Here is a 15,691-nt window from a genome sequence, read left to right on the forward strand (position 1 = left end):
GGCAGTTCCTGGGGCTCGCCGGGTATTATCGGCGGTTTATTCCGCAATTCGCATCAATTGCCGCACCCCTAACTGAGCTCCTCATGAAAAATAGCCCCCGACAGGTGCGCTGGACGGCCGAGTGCGAGGTGGCCTTCCAGACCCTGAAGGACCGCCTTTGCCAGGAACCAGTCCTGTACAGCCCGGACTTCGACAAGCCGTTTATTCTACAGACAGATGCGTCTAAGACCGGCGTAGGGGCGGTCCTGTCGCAAGAAGCGGAGGGGGGGGGGACCATCCAGTAATATACCTCAGCCGGAAACTATTCCCCCGCGAGCGAAACTATTCCGTGATCGAGAAAGAAGCCCTAGCAGTGAAGTGGGCCTGTGATGCCCTCCGATTCTTCCTCCTAGGTGCCCCCTTCACCCTCGTCACGGACCATGCACCCCTCCAATGGTTAATGAGGATGAAGGATAACAACCCCCGGATCATGCGGTGGTACCTAGCCCTACAGCCCTATGCCTTTACCATCTGGCATCGGGCGGGCAAGGACCACGCAAATGCCGACTTCCTGTCCCGTCTTGAGGAGATGGAAGGACCTGGCCCCAAGGTATGGGAGCCAGGCTTGGGGGGGGGGGGAATGTAGCGGGCCGGTGTGGCTCCCCTCCTCCCCGGGGAGGGTTGAGCCCCGGACACAGGAAGGGGCGGGGCTACAGCGTGGTGAGCCCGCCCCTCAGAGGGTCAGACGGCGACCCGGAAGGATAAAAGCCGGGCCTTCCAGCCCAGTCAGTGCCCAGCCACCGGAGAGAGCAGACCTGTCCGAGGGAGATCCCGACGGAGGAACCGCTGGAGCCCCGGGCAGCTGCCTGGACTGGCCGGAGAGCACCCTACCCCGCTACTGGGAAGACCTGCCGGAGCTTCCCCGTGCCACCTACGACGAGGAGCCAGTAGGAGCTACCCCGCTACCGTGCTGTTACCCCGAGGAACCCCCGGAGCAGGATTGGCCGGACTTCCCCGGGGAACTACCCGATCTACCCCCCAGCCCGGGTTGTGAGGAACCCATGCAGTGGGACTTCCCGGGACCAGACGCCGTGGACCAGGTAGGACAAGAGGGGGACAGTGGAAGTGGCCCGGGGGCAGCCGACCTCAGTCAGGCTGCTGACCAGACCGAGCCCATGTCAGTGTGTTGCGGTCAGGATCCCCACTGACCGTCAGCGGTGACGACCGCTGCCTAGGGCCCCGGGCCGGGACACAGTGGAGTGGGTGGGCCTGTGTCCCCCCCTGCCACCCCTCTCACGGGTGGCAGTTGTTCCCCTCACGCTACTGGCTCAGCCTGCCACAAGAGGCCTGAGCCCCTGTACTGTTTGTTGCTGGCTCAGCCTGCCACAAGAGACCTGAGCCCCTGTACTGTTTGCTACTGGCTCAGCCTGCCACAAGAGACCTGAGCCCCTGTACTGTTTGCTACTGGCTCAGCCTGCCACAAGAGGCCTGAGCCCCTGTACTGTTTGTTACTGGCTCAACCTGCCACAAGAGGCCTGAGCCCCTGTACTGTTTGTTACTGGCTCAACCTGCCACAAGAGGCCTGAGCCCCTATATTGTTTACCGCTCAGCTTGCCGCAAAAGGCCTGAGACCTATCTAGACTGTTTGTCGCCCAGCCCCTGCACCAGAGAGCCTGGGCCTTTCCTAGCCTTAAAGAGACAGAACAGAACCCCTGTGAGACCAGCGGGCCGGTGTGACTCCCCTCCTCCCCTCAGAGGGTTGAGTCCCGGACCCGCCTGTTACAGGGTATCTCTCCCTCCTAACCTGCAGTCCTGCTTTAGGAGAAGAGAATAGCAATGGCTCACTGGTCCAGAAAAATCCCTCACCACTGCCCACCATGTCATAGGTCTCACCCCCACTTAGAGCTGTTGGGTTCCAAAATGGGGACCTGCACTGGTTTCCCTCTAAACTACAAATCCTAGTTTAGATCTGGTAAAAGCTGCCACCACCCAATCAGGTACGTGGATTGGGACACAATCCTTCCCCAAAATCCTTGGGGATCCCAAGAGCCCCAAATCTATGGAGTTCTTACACCCAGGAGAAATAAACCATTCCCCCCTGCTTCCTCCCCCCTCCCTTTTCCTAGGAGAGATACCGTGATCCACTACAGAGGGATGCTTCCCTCCTCCCCTTTCCCTGAGAATCCACCCAAGAAAAGATTAACCAAGTTCTTAACAGAAAAGATTTGTTAAAGAATAAAAAGAAACTAACTTGACTCTGTAATCCAAGATGGAACAATACACAGGGTCTAAACTTATTAATCTCTGGAGAGAATCCCCCCCTCCTTTCTTTCTCAGTAAAAGCAAAGTAACAGCAAACAGGAATAAAGAATTTCCTTCAGCAAACACACAATTGCAAATGTAGAAATCAAATTATAAGACTAATCCGCCTTTCTAATTAATACTCACTATTGAATAGTAGGAACTACTCCAGGGGAACTTGGAGACATGTCTGGCCTCTCTTAGATCCAAAAAGAGAACAGAGCAAACCAACAAAGGACACAGACAAAGGCTTCCCTCCACAGAGATTTGAAATTATCCTGTCCCTTGACTGGTCCTCTGGTCAGGTGTTTCTCAGGTTACTGAGCTTGTTAACCCTTTCCAGGTAAGAGACCTTAACCCTGATCTGTTTATTTATGACACCCCCTGAATGCCCTGCTGTCCTGAGCCCTGCCCGCCAGGGCCCACTGCAGAAAAGGGGTGAAGTGGCTCAGTGACAGGCCGGGCCTGTCCCAAAGCCTTCAAAGCAGACAGTAAATAGAGACAGCAGCCAGCTCTGGCCTGCTCCCCTGCTCTGCTCCCCCTCCTCCCGCTCCCAGGCTCAGCTCCCTCATGACCCTGCTGAGCTGCCCACTCTGAGGCGCTCTCTGACTCTCTGACTCTCCGGGGGCAGCTCTGCCCGCTCCTAAGCATGAGAAACCTGGATGATCTGAACCTTTGGTCCCCAGAAAGCGTCGGGAGTCCCTGGAAAACGAGGGTCGAAGCAGGAAGCTTCCCCCTTCTAGGGGCTAGCACAGATACTTTGTGGGCGTTGGGATCCATCAGTCCCACACATTACCTGCACGGACTGGCGTCACTGGGCAGGTCCTGCTGGACTCTTGAGAGGTGCTGTGCCAGGGGCAGGCGATGGCGAGGAAGCAAGAGGCGAACAGGTCGTCCTCGCGTCCCTCCAGTGTGTCCGCTTGCCCCGGGGCCCCGATCAGCTCCCACAGGCCGCGTGTGGTCTGGAAGGGAAAAGATACAGTCAGAAGACTGTGGCCATGTGCAGAATACAGCCGGGAGAGAGGGCTGACTGCCAGTGCTGGGAACTTACCTCCGGGAGCAGCCAGGCTGGCTGGGGGCAGCTCCTGTCCTGGGTCTGGCTAGCATTAGCCTGGCCCTTCTCTGGGCTGTCATCCAGCAGGATGTGCAGTACCTCCCTGGTCAGCGTGGGGTCTGCGCCTAGGAATCTCCAGATGGCCTTGATGCGACTGTGACGGACAGAGGGATGGCAGGTAAGGAATTAACACAGAGGATGGGCCCAGTTGGTGCACACCGGGGATGATGCCCTCCGAGGGGTGATGGGCCAGAAGCAGCAGGTTGAGCCTGCTGGTGGCTGTCCTCAAGGCCTTTCAGGCACTGGCCAGTCCTAAGGGGTTCATACCCTCCTGCCTGGGCACTGCCACGAGGCGCTGTGTCACAGCAAGGGGTGGGTGGAGGTGGCCAGACTCACTTCTCCCAGCTGGGGGGGCTCCCTCCCTCCCTTGCTGCCTTCTCCTGATCGGAACCAGAGGGGCTGGGGTTAGAGCCCCCATGGGGGGAAGCAGTGACTCCGGGCTCAGGGGTGGGGGCTGGTGTGAGGAGGTGGGGGGGTTCAGGAGGAAGCAGGCTCTATTTCTGGCCACACCATGGCTCTGTGGGGGGGGGGTGGTTTGGAGAAGGCTGTAAAATGGGTTATAAAATGGGCTCTGTGCTTGTCAGCACTGGGCAGGATGGAGGGAAGGCGCTGCTGGCCCGGGGGAACCTGGCAGGCTGGTGAATCGGAGAAGACCAGCCTCTAGGGGTGGGATGAGGCGTCTAAAAGTGTGTGGCAATGGGGAAGATACCAGGCTGGGATTCCCGGGGGGAGAGGGCATTTCTCAGCTGGGGGGAGGGAGTGCTCCTGCTGGGACATGCTCAGTGTAGGGGCGTCTGTGGAGAGCGATGCAGGTAGGCTGGCCCCTCTCCTGCCTCAGCCTGGGGGGTGCCCTGCCAGGAGCGGGGGGCCATGCTGACAGAGGGGGTGACCCTGCTCACATGGGGTCTCTCCTGGTCTATGTTGTGATGGGGGGGGCCTTGGAAGACTGGCCTGGCCTCCAGCCAGCCAAGCCATTGCACAGCTGAACCGGGAGGGGTTAGCACAGAAGGAAGTGGGGGAGGGTGGCAGCAGTGTTAGGAATAGCTCAGCTGGGGGAGCCCTGAGCCGGGGGTCCCAGAGCACACGGAGCCCTCCAGGGGACAGGGAGGCTAATGGTGACAGCATGCCGGGCAGGCCTGTTCCCTGGGGGCCTGTGTGCAAGGGGAGGGTCTGTGAGGCGTGTAACCATGGTGCTGTGGAGTGACCCCATTAAGGGGGGACTCAGAGGCTGGAGGGGGGTGTTCTATCCTTTCCCCGGGGCAGGTGCTCACCGTTTGTAAGGCCAGGGCATCTGCAGGAGGATGCTGACCGCAGCCTTGGTGTGCTGTGTAGCCAGTAGGTGTAGGATGTCTCTTGTCCCATCATTTAGCCGCCCCGCCCCGGGGTGGGCTCAGTGTGTAGGAAAGAGCCGCGTGGAGATCCTGCACCTGTGGAGGCAAAGCAGGGGCTGAGACCCTACCCCCACTGTGAGTGGCTGGCAGGCAAGGGCCAGGAGGAGCTGGGCAGGCTCAGAAACAAGTCAGCGGTCACATGGCTCGGCGAAGGCCACGGATAAACTCTCCTAGCGAGTGACTGAGCCGAGGGGGGTTCTGGGTTCGGTACCTTGAAACCCCCACCCGATCCAGCTCCGTAGCACTAAGGGTCCCAATCCTGCTGCCCAGTGACACCCCACCCCACGGATATCCTGGCTGTACCTCCCCTTGTGACAGCACACCTGGGCTGCTGCAGCACCAGAGTGGGATCTAAGCGTCTGGGATGCATTTCCATCCTCTACGTCAATCTGTGTCCACTGGGCAAAGAGTCAGTGGAAATGGGGGACCACACTCTGTTCCCCCAGCTGGGGGATGGGTCTGGAGATAAGGCACATTTCCCAGGAAGTGAGCTGGGCAAGCCAGACTCCTGCGATCAAAGCCTGCAAATAATTACAGGGCCGTGCCCAGCAGCCGCCCTGCAGACAGGGCATGGATGGGTCCCATTGATCAATGATGATGAGAAGGGACGTCTCCCCTCACCCTCCCTCGTGCCCCAGGAATTCTAGGCCTGGGACAAGATGGAGCTGCCCGAGATGTCAGCATGGTGCCTCCAATGCCCAGCCATTACTTGGCCCTGTAGCTCTGATTCTTGCTCTCTCAGCACCGCCTCCATGACGCCTGCCAGCTGCTCAGCACATTCCCCCTTCTCCAGCAGGTCCAACAGCAGAGTGAAGCTGAAGGGCGTGAGGTCACGCGACGGCAGGTGCTTCGCAATGAGCTGCAGGGAAAGGCCCAGGCCCAGTGTGAGCAGCGAGCAGGCCTGGGGAGGTGGGTTTGCTTTTTGGGGAATGGGGACAGAGGCACTGACAGCCTGTGCCCAGGGCTATGTGAGTGGGCATTGGAGCCCATACCCAGGAATTTCCATCTGCCAGCTCCTCATTGAGGGAAGGAGACAATAACCCCCGCTTTCCTATGTGTGTGTCTGTCTCTCCAGCCACAATCTCTTTTACTCATCTTAGCAACATGGGCCGGATTTTCTCTGCAGCTGGCATCCTTCTGCGTCTTGCTCAGCATGGTCAACACTGCCCCTGTCTTGGTGTACATGACGGCTGCACAAGAAACCAGCAGTGCTCAGGCAGAGCTCTCAGGGCTGGATTCTTCCCCCTCCCCATTGAGCCAGGTCAGAGGTGCCAAAGAGCCAGACTCCGGCCGCAGCTGGGAATGCCCAGCTAGGGTGAGCCCTCAGCTGGCTCCTGGGCCAACTGCCCACCCTTCACTCTGATGTAGGTGTGTTGGGGGTGGGGTGAGATCAGGGGAGGTCCCAGATGGTCCCAGGCACCTGGTGAAGGGCAGATGCCAGGTCAGCCCGGTAGGTACCAACCCACTTCTGCTCCATGTCCCTCTGGTCAGGGCTACGATGAAGGCGCCATGTTCTCTCTGCAGCCCTGCTCGCTAGGTAAAGGCTGGGGCTGTGAGGGCTGAGAAATGGTGACTGCTACTGCTCCATCTTACCTTTACAAGGCGTGAAGAGCCAGTAGAGAGCCTAAGATGCCCAGTATCTGGTGGCCTCCTGAGCATCGAAGGCCTGGCTTGTCAGCAGCTGTAGCCCTGCTATGTCATGGGTTTCAGGTCCTAATGGGCCACCAAACAGAAAATCAGGGCATGGGTTGGGGCGAGCCCAGCTCTGTCTGTATCACCCCCTTCCCCCTCTGTGAGTGCTGGGGAGAGGGGGCAGCAGGGTCTGCGCTGCTCACCTCGGTGATGGCTTTGAAGCGATAGAACATGAAGAGCCGGGCGCTGGATCTCACAGCTCGGCTCCTCTCCTGGGCCTGGGGAGAGCAGATCCATGGCTGCAAGTGCTGGGGTGCAGGGAGAAAGCCGTGTGAGCAGCAGCAATGCCGGAGCGACCCCCAGAACCTGCTTCCTGCCCCAGCAGGGAGATGACATGGAGCATTTAACCCCTTCTTCTCTGCTTCCAGACACTAGAACTCAGCACTCCTCCCCTTTTTTTTGCGGGGGGCGGGGGGAGGGCGTTGGGACAGGTCTGAGGGTCTTGGGCTCAGCACTTTGAGGATTCTCCCCATTGATACTGCTGGCATCTCGGGGCAGTTTTCTTCAGGGACACAGGGGCGCTAGCCCAAATTTAGGAGGCCAAAGTGACACCCCTGGAGCAGGACTAGGATTGTCTTGCTGGATCCCAGGGGTGGGTGTATGCCCCGTGGGGACTGGCTAGTTCACAGCAGCTGGGAGGCCTGCTCAGCCCTCTCGGGATCAACTGGAGCCTTCCCTCTTGTGGCTCAGATAGAGCTGACCAGATGGCCCATGTCCCCAGATGGCCAGTGCGAATGGGCCCCTTCCCCCCTCCCCATCATACCAGAAACAGCTGCAGTAGCATGGTGGGGGTCAGGTGCTGCTCCAGGAACCTCTGCAGCACAAGATCCAGGCCCTCCCAGGGCAGTTCTTGGATAGACTGGAGCAGAGAGAAGCAGGGAAGTAAATAGCAAGGGAGGTGAGGTGCACAAGGAAGGGGGATGTTTAGGGGGAAGCCAGGTGCTGTTGGTATTTGGGGTCCCTTTACCCAGGTGATACTGATCCCCCTGCACATAGACATGGGTCTCACCTGGACCACGGGTTGCCCTTCCCCAGAGAATCCTTCCTCCCAACTGGGCTCCCCAACACATGTACTGAGTGGGGCTCTGGAGGGAAGGCCTCCTCCCTCCCCCTCTGGAGAGGCCCCAGCTGCCCCCCCAACACCTCGCTGGATCGCCAAGGGCTGAGCTGTTCATCCCCACTCCAGCCAATCTCTGTTTCTGTGGCAGGGCAAGGCATGGCCTGGCCGTGTGGCTGTCCCGAATCCATGCTTTGCTTCCTTTGCACCAAATGCTATTTAACACTCTGGGCCAGATCCTCAGCTGGTGTAAACTGGGGGTAGGTTCTAGTTCCCTGTGTCAAGAATCCAGGGTAATTCTGTACAGTCTCACAGACACTCACCTCTACAGCTGTCCTCCCTGCCAACCCAACTGCAGAGTTAACTGCATAGCCACTTGTCACCAGCCCTTTGGAAAATAAACCGAGGGGCTTGATTCGGTTGGACACGCAGCTCTCTGCATTGGGCCAGGGTCCAGCTACTCAGCATGGGGGTGGCTGAGTTTCCCAGCCAAGGAGGCAGGTGGAAGCTGCAGCTTTGTCCATGCCTCACTAACTTCTGCCTGGATAGTGGAGATTTCTGCCACCTCAGTCCCTCTCAGCTTCACCAGGGCTGGGCGCTGAATCATGGCGCTGACGATACAAGTGCTGATGGTCTCAGCCTCCTGTTCCTTAGACAGGCGAGGCTCGAATTTCCTGATTGGAAGGAATGGAGCAGACGGGGCCATTAGAACGGAGACAGGTCCTGGCATGAGTCAGGTTGGGTTTGATGGAACGAGGGACAGCTCCCTCCCTAAGCAGCAGAGCTCCAAGGGGCATTTCCAGCAGAGCCACCACCTAGGGAATGGCCCTGTCTGGAGATGCCTATGCTCCCTGGGCCCGGCAGGGGCTCTGCTGGGGAAGCTGCTTTCCAGGGATGATCCTGGGCCCTGCTCTGTGGCTGCAGCCATTCACAGCACTTCATGCTGACGGGATGGGCTCTCTCTTACCAGGCAATATGCAGAGATTGGGGCTGGATAAAGAGACCCGGAGGCCAAGGAGGATATGGCCCGTTAGTGAGCCACCAGGGAGGAGCATCCTCCGGTTCTTATTGCAGCTCATCCCTCCCCCATTTCCTCTCCCTCCATCTGCCCATTCCTGGCTGCTGGGCTCCGCAGGTGAGTCAGGCCCCATGGACGTACCCTAAGTATGAGATGGCCAGCAGGGCGTGCTGGTGATCGGGGCTCTGCAGCCAGGCCCAGTCCTTGCCTCTGAGGATCTCCTGCAGCACAAAGCAGAGAGTCAAAGAGAGTCAAAGTCAGAGAGTCATGGGGCCTGACTCACCTGCGGGAGCCCGGTTACTCAGCAAGAGGTGGACTCTCCAAACGCTGTTTGACACCCTCACCGACCCTCAGCCCCAGAGTGCAGTGCACTGGGGCACGGAGCTGGGAAGATGGCCTGGGAGCGGCCACATGGCCAGAATTCAGGGGACAGTCACAAGAGCCCCATTCCTGACGGCACATCTGGAAACTTCAGCATCTGCCATGGATCAGGGACGGGGGATCTGGGCAGAGGCAATTTTGTGACGGGAAGCATTAGAGTCCTGAACAGCTGAGGTGTGACGTTATTGAGAAGAACTGGGACCATATAGATCATTGTTTCAACCAAAGTCCTGTAGTGGCACCAAATCTTGTATAAAGGGGGTCAAGTAGGGTGTCTAAGACAAGGTTATGGTTTGCTGGTTATGGATATATTATCTGTATATGTGTATCGGTTTGTAGTTGAAGTTATGAATATTGGCTCTGTTCTGTCCGTATTTCAAACTTCTGCTATGCTTCTGGGTGACACCTCAGACAAGCTGGTGTCAGCTCTGCCTAGCCTGGTTGATGGCCCATTAAGGATCATCAGCTATACAACTGACCCACTGAGAGAAGCAGATACACCTTGTAACTCAGCAAAGTATGCAGGGACTTGTCCATATGACTCCAAACTCCATTTTGCTGTAATTTTCCACAGCAAGAACAAAGAGGTGTTCTTACACCTGGAAAAGACTATAAAAGGCTGATGCCTCTCCTTCATCTTGTCTTCAATCCTACTCTTACCTCTGGAGGGACTTTGCTACAAATGGAAACTCAGTGGTTTGAGCATTGGTCTGCTAAACCTAGAGTTGTGAGTTCAATCCTTGAGGGGACCACCTAGGGTTCTAGAGCAAAAAATCAGTACTTGGTCCTGCTAGTGAAGGCAGGGGACTAGATTTGATGACCTTTCAAGGTCCCTTCCAGTTCTAGGCGATTGGTATATCTCCTATTATTATTTATTATCTTTGCATTCCCTAGGGGAACATCTCTAGAGATGGATGCAAGGAATGGGCTGATTTCCAGAGGTGCTGAGCACTTGCACTTCCCAGAGCTGTCAATGGGCCCTGTGGCTGCTCACCTCCCCTGACAATCAGGTCATAACTGTCTGATCTGGGACAGGAATCTGCCGCTCTCTGGAGCTGGCTGGGCTCTCCCTACCAAGGCATCCGTTCTCCAAGGAGAACATTCAATTAAACCAAATTAGCATCCTCTCTACTTTTCGCTGGGATGCTCATATGGGCATTGTAACCAGCGTAGGACTGAACGTGGGCCTCAAACCTCCGATGGCAAGAAAACAACCTAGAGTTATCTCAAAAATCCCCCTTCAGCACCAGAGCCTGTCAACGGGGCTAGGGGCCTGAATCTCTCAGTGCACCTTTTGTGCCCAGCTACACCATCAACTGCAGTGTGTGGGGAAACAGGCCCTAAATCTTTATCTTCTGATCTGTTGGACAATCGCACCAAGTGATGCTCAGTTACACGCTAACGAGGCCCAGATGGGAGTCCTTCCATTAGCTTCCATGGGCTTGGAATCAGAGAAGGAGGTAATTGAGATGGGGGAGTCACAGAGAATGGTGCTGTTCCCATGTCTCCTGTCCCTCCTGGGGCAAAGGGCCAGCCCTCGGAGCTAAGTTTATGCAAAGACATAGCTCTGTGCTGCTGTGCACAGCCTGGGTACGTGCTGTGTGGGTGGCCAGGGGAGGGCTCCGACTTACATGTTTGTTCAGAAAATAGTGTTGCCGCATGGGAGACAGGACCTTGCAGCCTATGGTCTCTAGGATGAGATCCGTGGGGCCTGAGTGGACCACATGGCCATAGGTGAGGAGCAGGAAGCTTCTCAGCTGCTCGATGGAAGCTGGCTCCTGAGAATTGCAAGGGAAAGAGTGAGGAGAAGGGATGGCCTAAGCTGCTCCTAACTCACGAATGGGGCCAGGGGAGGATTTTTCACCCAGCCGGCTTAGCAACCAAAGGCTACTCTGCTGAGCTGAATTGCCTGGACTCCGAGGCCCTTCCCAGCTCCCCAGGATTGGGAGGTTGAGGTGACCCAGCAGCCGAAGGGGACGCACTAGCAGCTGCTTTAATTCACCCTAGCTCCAGAGATGTCACTGGGACTACAGTGGATTGCACTGGCCGAGAGAGTTACTGGGAAGGTGGTGGTGGTGGTGTTGGGGGGAGGGGGGAATGTCTGACATGCCAGCCCTGATGCATCTGCCAGGAAGGTCTGTGAAATAGACCAGTTCAGGGGAAGACCAAGGGTCTGTTCTGCTGAGAAATGTGTCAGCTGGAGCTGATGGTATGGCAGTGTCTTTTGGGCCCTCTCTGAGCCTCGTTTACGGGGCTGCGTGGAGCATGTCTGAGCTCCCCAGGACATACCCTGGAGAGCTTATACAACAGGACCCACCATCCCCCCTGGATCCACCCCATTGTGCTGTGATTGCAGCTCCACGGAGGAGTAAGGAAAGGGCTCCCTCCACAGAAGTTGAGCCGTTGCTTGGAAATTCTGGGAAGCAAGGTGCTCCCTGGCAGATCCCATTACCTGCAAAGGCTGGTGAAGGGATGGATGAAAGAGCAGAGATGCTAGGTGGGACCATACCTCCAGAGAGCCACCGGCAGAAGGCTGGAGCTGCACCCTGCTGACGAACTCGTCCCAGTGCTCCAGGATGGCGAAAATCTCATATAGGTGTTGCCTGGCACACAGCCCAAGCGCTCAGGCGAATCCCTGAGAGACAGAAAGATGGGAATGCTGAGCAAGAAGCCAAGGGGCCAGGATGGGCTCTCAAAGTCATCGCCATGGGCATGGGTATAAGGAAGATCTTTTCAATCTACTGGACCTTGTCCAAGGCAGAACATACACATGTAGCATCAGGGGATTGACAAGGAATGAGGGATCACTTGACAGTGGAGGAGCAAAGACCTCACCTCTCTTTCCACTTCTTCTCGGAAATCGACCATCTCCACCAGGCGCCATAGCTGGGGCTTGATGCTCTCTGCTGAAGAAAACATCAGCCCAGTGCCCCAGCACTTGTAGAGAAAGCTCTGCGAAAGAGACACCATCATGCTAGATGCATTGGGCATGGCCTGGCATGCACAGAGCCCACTGGGTATAGTTGTCTGTTTCACTGGCCCCAAGCTGCCCCTGAGTAGCGACTGCTGTTCTGAACTAGGCACTGATCCCCAATTCCTTCCAGGACACTGACCTAGTCACTGGGCCACTTATCACTGTGAGCCAGCTGGCGCCTGATACTAGCGATGAAACAGCCCAGCCAGGTAGGGCCGAGATGAAGAAGAGAAGGTCTTCCAGGAACTGGCAGGGAAAGAAGAGCCAGTTAGAACCGAGAGAGGCCAAGAAACTGGTCCCCTTAATAGCTCCAGCCAGGAACCCACCACAGCTGGGAGGAGAGGGGAAGAGGGAGCATGCACTGTCACCCCCCACGTCTCTCCTAATGCTTGTGAATCCTTGTGAGCTGCCCCTAGTGCTTCTCCAATTGTATCTGCTGGGCTCAGCCGCTTCCTCTGTCCCACAATGCAGTGTGGTTGAGGGGCCTCTTAATCGTGCCTCAGTGTGCGGGGGCTGGACTAGATGACCTCTTGAGTTCCTTTCCAGCCCTCCATTTCTCTGACCCTTACCTGCAGCAGCTGCTGCTCCCACTCCTTCTGGCAGAAGCAGGTCTTGTGATCTGGAAGAGAAGAGCAGGTCTTGTGATCTGGAAGAGATGAGCAGGTCTGTTTCCTTTGTGTTTAGACCCTTCTACTGGGGAGCAGCCTGCAACCTGGCTCTTGTTTGGTGGGGAGTGGGAAGGAGCTGCTGACTCACGGGCCCCAAGGGGATCCATGGCTCTTTGCAAATCGCTGATGGACAACAATGCTCCTCAGACCCAGACCCCTTGATGTGAAATAGCCAGGAGTTCTGCTTGCCGAGATCCTTCCCCAGGGTGTGAGGTGTCTGATGAAGGTTAGATACGGTCCTGGAAAGGATCCTTCCTGTCTGGGCACAGGGGGCTGGGCTAGATGAACCAAGGGATATGATCCTGACATGATCCTCTCTGATTCCAAGGTCACAGCATCATATTATCCTGGATTCAGAGGGAGGCCCTGGCCTCTCCCTCTCTGAGCCCAGCACCACAATGTCCCCTCCCTTCACTCCTGCAAGGGGAGACACTCCCTCCTCACCTTCCACATAGAGGAGTGTTTCCGTCATGTAGTTATCCCAGAATCGGCCCGACCCGGCCTGGAACATGCTGATCAGCTGGAAGAGGAGGAGCATGGCTGCCCTTCTGACCTGCACCGTCATATACGAAGATGCACTGAGCACCTAGCGGACAAAGAGCCAGAGGTGGCTGTACCCCTCCCTTGCAAGGCAGTGTGAGAAGGGAGCTCCCTACAGGTGCAGGGGGAGAGCTCAGTGGTGGAGGGAAGGAGACAGAAGGGAGGTGGAGCTGACAACCAGGACAGGATTGAGATGGATATTTCAGTGGATCAGGGACACTCCATGGACCAGCTATATGGCTCCTTCCATGCTCTCACTCCTGGGCTGGCTCTAGCTCAAATGAAAGGAGACAGGATTATCGAGAGGCATCAGGCAGCTGCTGGGTCAGATCCTTGGCCTAGGTTAGAGCAGCACCAGGGGAGCTTGAAGCAGCCCAAAAGAGGCAGCTGGGCATAAAGGGAATCCCCAGCTGCCCCTGGGTAAGGGAGGATGCTGGAGGCCAGGGGGCAGGAGGGGGCCTGCACAACAGTCCCTAGGGGCTCATTCCAGCTGGCTTCTATTGGAGCCATCCGAGGGCTGCACTAACTTGTGCTGGGGGACCTGGTCCAGCCCCAGGATCAGGGGAGCCAGGAAGGTGGCCGGCTCAGAGAGCTCCCTGGTTCTGTTAAATGCCGAGAGTGCTGGATTGATGTGCAATGAACACGAGGAATGTGACGAGCCAGCTCCTTTGGGGGCTGCGGGGAGAAGAGCCACCAGACATTGCATGCCAGCTCCAGGAGTGGCCCCTTCCCACTGAGCATAAGGAAACCTCCTGGCTGCGAGTTACTCACCAGCAGCTCCTGGGGTAGAGTGGCCCTGGGGCTTGACCGACACCCTGTGAACAGAAATGGGGGACATCCCATCAGACTCTGGAGGGATCTTTTACATTTGTCTCTGAGCTCTACCTGTGCCCTTGACAGCTGGCTGTGTCCTTGCAATGTGCCGGAACCAGAGCCAAGAGCTGATCCCCACCCCAACCTGGGGGCTGACGCCTCTCACTACAGAAGGACTAAGAGCTGATGGATAAAATACTGTGACTCACCTCTGTTCGCCTTGCCGCACCTCCTGGCCAAGGGTAGCCTGCCTTCCTCCTGCATCCACCCCGACCGAGGTCTGCAGGAGGAGAGGCAGGGCTGGCCCATGGGCTGCTGGGCTCAGTTGAAGGAGCAGCCCAGGCCATAAAATCTGCAGAGCAGAGAAAAGCCATCTCAGTATGGAAATATCCTCTTCCTGCACCAGCTCTCTCTTTCCTACACTAGACAGGACCCCTGGCCTCGCCACTGCTAGCCAGATCTCTCTACCCAGCCTGAACCATGCAGCGATTCCCACCCCCTCCTCCTTCACACCTGTCAGGGTCTGCCTCCAGCACCAAATCAAGTGACACATGAATGACCTCCCGCCTTTTGTTGAGTGTAACATCATCGACAGCACAGAATTTCCTAACTCCAGTTCCACTTGGAAAGGCTGTGTTCTCACGGTGTGAACGCAATACACCAGCTTGATCAATAAAGAGGAGACTAGGAAAACCAATACTATCAAGTGAAACCATGACAGGCACTCAGGGAGGTTTGAGCTCTGACCTTCACATCCCCGCGCCACTTGAACCACAGACGCAATTGCTGTCTGCTGTGTGGACAAGAGGGGGACTTAACACACACTCTGCCAAAGGGTTACACAACTCTTTGCTAGACAGTATAGAATAGTGGAGATCAGGAACCCCCCGGGGTCTATCTCCATCCAGCTAAAGCACGTATATTTGGCATGCTCAATCTGAAAGACAGTGTAGCTGAGTGCACAATACTTGGGTCTGCCTTATTAGAAATATGGCTTCTAGTCTCAGCTCTGCCTGAAGTGACCTTGCGCAACGTCGCAGTTAATTTGTTCAGTGTGGGGAGGGGCTGGCTAATACTTGACTGCTTAGGCTTGCATTCTGAGGCCTGGGTCAGTAATCAGGTCTGTGCAGTGTGTGGAAACCTAAGCGGTAGTCAGCAGAGATGAAATTTGGATGTAGTGTCTCCCAGCTCAGTGGACTCTCCCTTAGGCACCAGGGTAGTGTGGGTGAGAGGCAGGAACTCCTGGGCTAGGGTTGGCTTTTGCAAAACAAGAATGTGATGGGCTGTATAGACCCCACCCTGTAACAGCCAGGAAAAAGTTAACAAAGGGACCGATGAAGAGGGACTGAGTTATGGAAGCTGCAGAACCAGCATGACTGACCACAGGGGATGCTAGAGAGGAAGAGCCCCTGGGACACCAAGCCCTGGCATGCAGGGGCACTCAGCCAGTGAGTGTTCTCTGTTCCAAAGAACCAGGTCTGGCTCGGCTCCGGGGTCCATTTTACCCAACCCCATGATGTTCTGGAGCGGGGAGGCTCATATAAATAAGTCTGGTTGGGGCCTGTCTCATCGAAAAGCTCAGACCCAGAGAGGCCTGCGTCCAATGGAGAGGGGCAGGGTAACTTACATTGGCCATTCTGGGGGAGTCACCCAGGGACTGCAGGGTGCTGGAGCAGAGCTGGCGGACCTCGAGCTGCATGGTGCGCTTCCCGCCTGCTTCCTCCTGATAGTGAGAAATAAAGGAGACACCAGGGAGATTTAGA

The 15,691-nt window shown here is 56.6% G+C and overlaps 2 long non-coding RNA genes across 2 annotated transcripts; both read right to left on the reverse strand.

Annotated features, from left to right (window-relative positions):
* Positions 1 to 6,227: 6,227 nt before the first annotated feature.
* Positions 6,228 to 10,711, reverse strand: LOC120403600. Its single transcript, XR_005597612.1, has 5 exons — positions 10,565 to 10,711; positions 7,858 to 8,208; positions 7,241 to 7,336; positions 6,621 to 6,725; positions 6,228 to 6,498 (listed from the first exon to the last, which is right to left on the reverse strand). It is a non-coding gene; the product is annotated as an uncharacterized LOC120403600 (long non-coding RNA).
* Positions 10,712 to 12,481: 1,770 nt separating this feature from the next.
* Positions 12,482 to 13,924, reverse strand: LOC120403606. The gene is made up of 3 exons (XR_005597615.1): positions 13,887 to 13,924; positions 13,020 to 13,161; positions 12,482 to 12,553 (listed from the first exon to the last, which is right to left on the reverse strand). It is a non-coding gene; the product is annotated as an uncharacterized LOC120403606 (long non-coding RNA).
* Between the last annotated feature and the right edge of the window lie 1,767 nt (positions 13,925 to 15,691).

This window comes from Mauremys reevesii, linkage group 1, assembly GCF_016161935.1.
Source record: "Mauremys reevesii isolate NIE-2019 linkage group 1, ASM1616193v1, whole genome shotgun sequence".
In the NCBI taxonomy this organism is placed as follows: domain Eukaryota; kingdom Metazoa; phylum Chordata; order Testudines; family Geoemydidae; genus Mauremys; species Mauremys reevesii.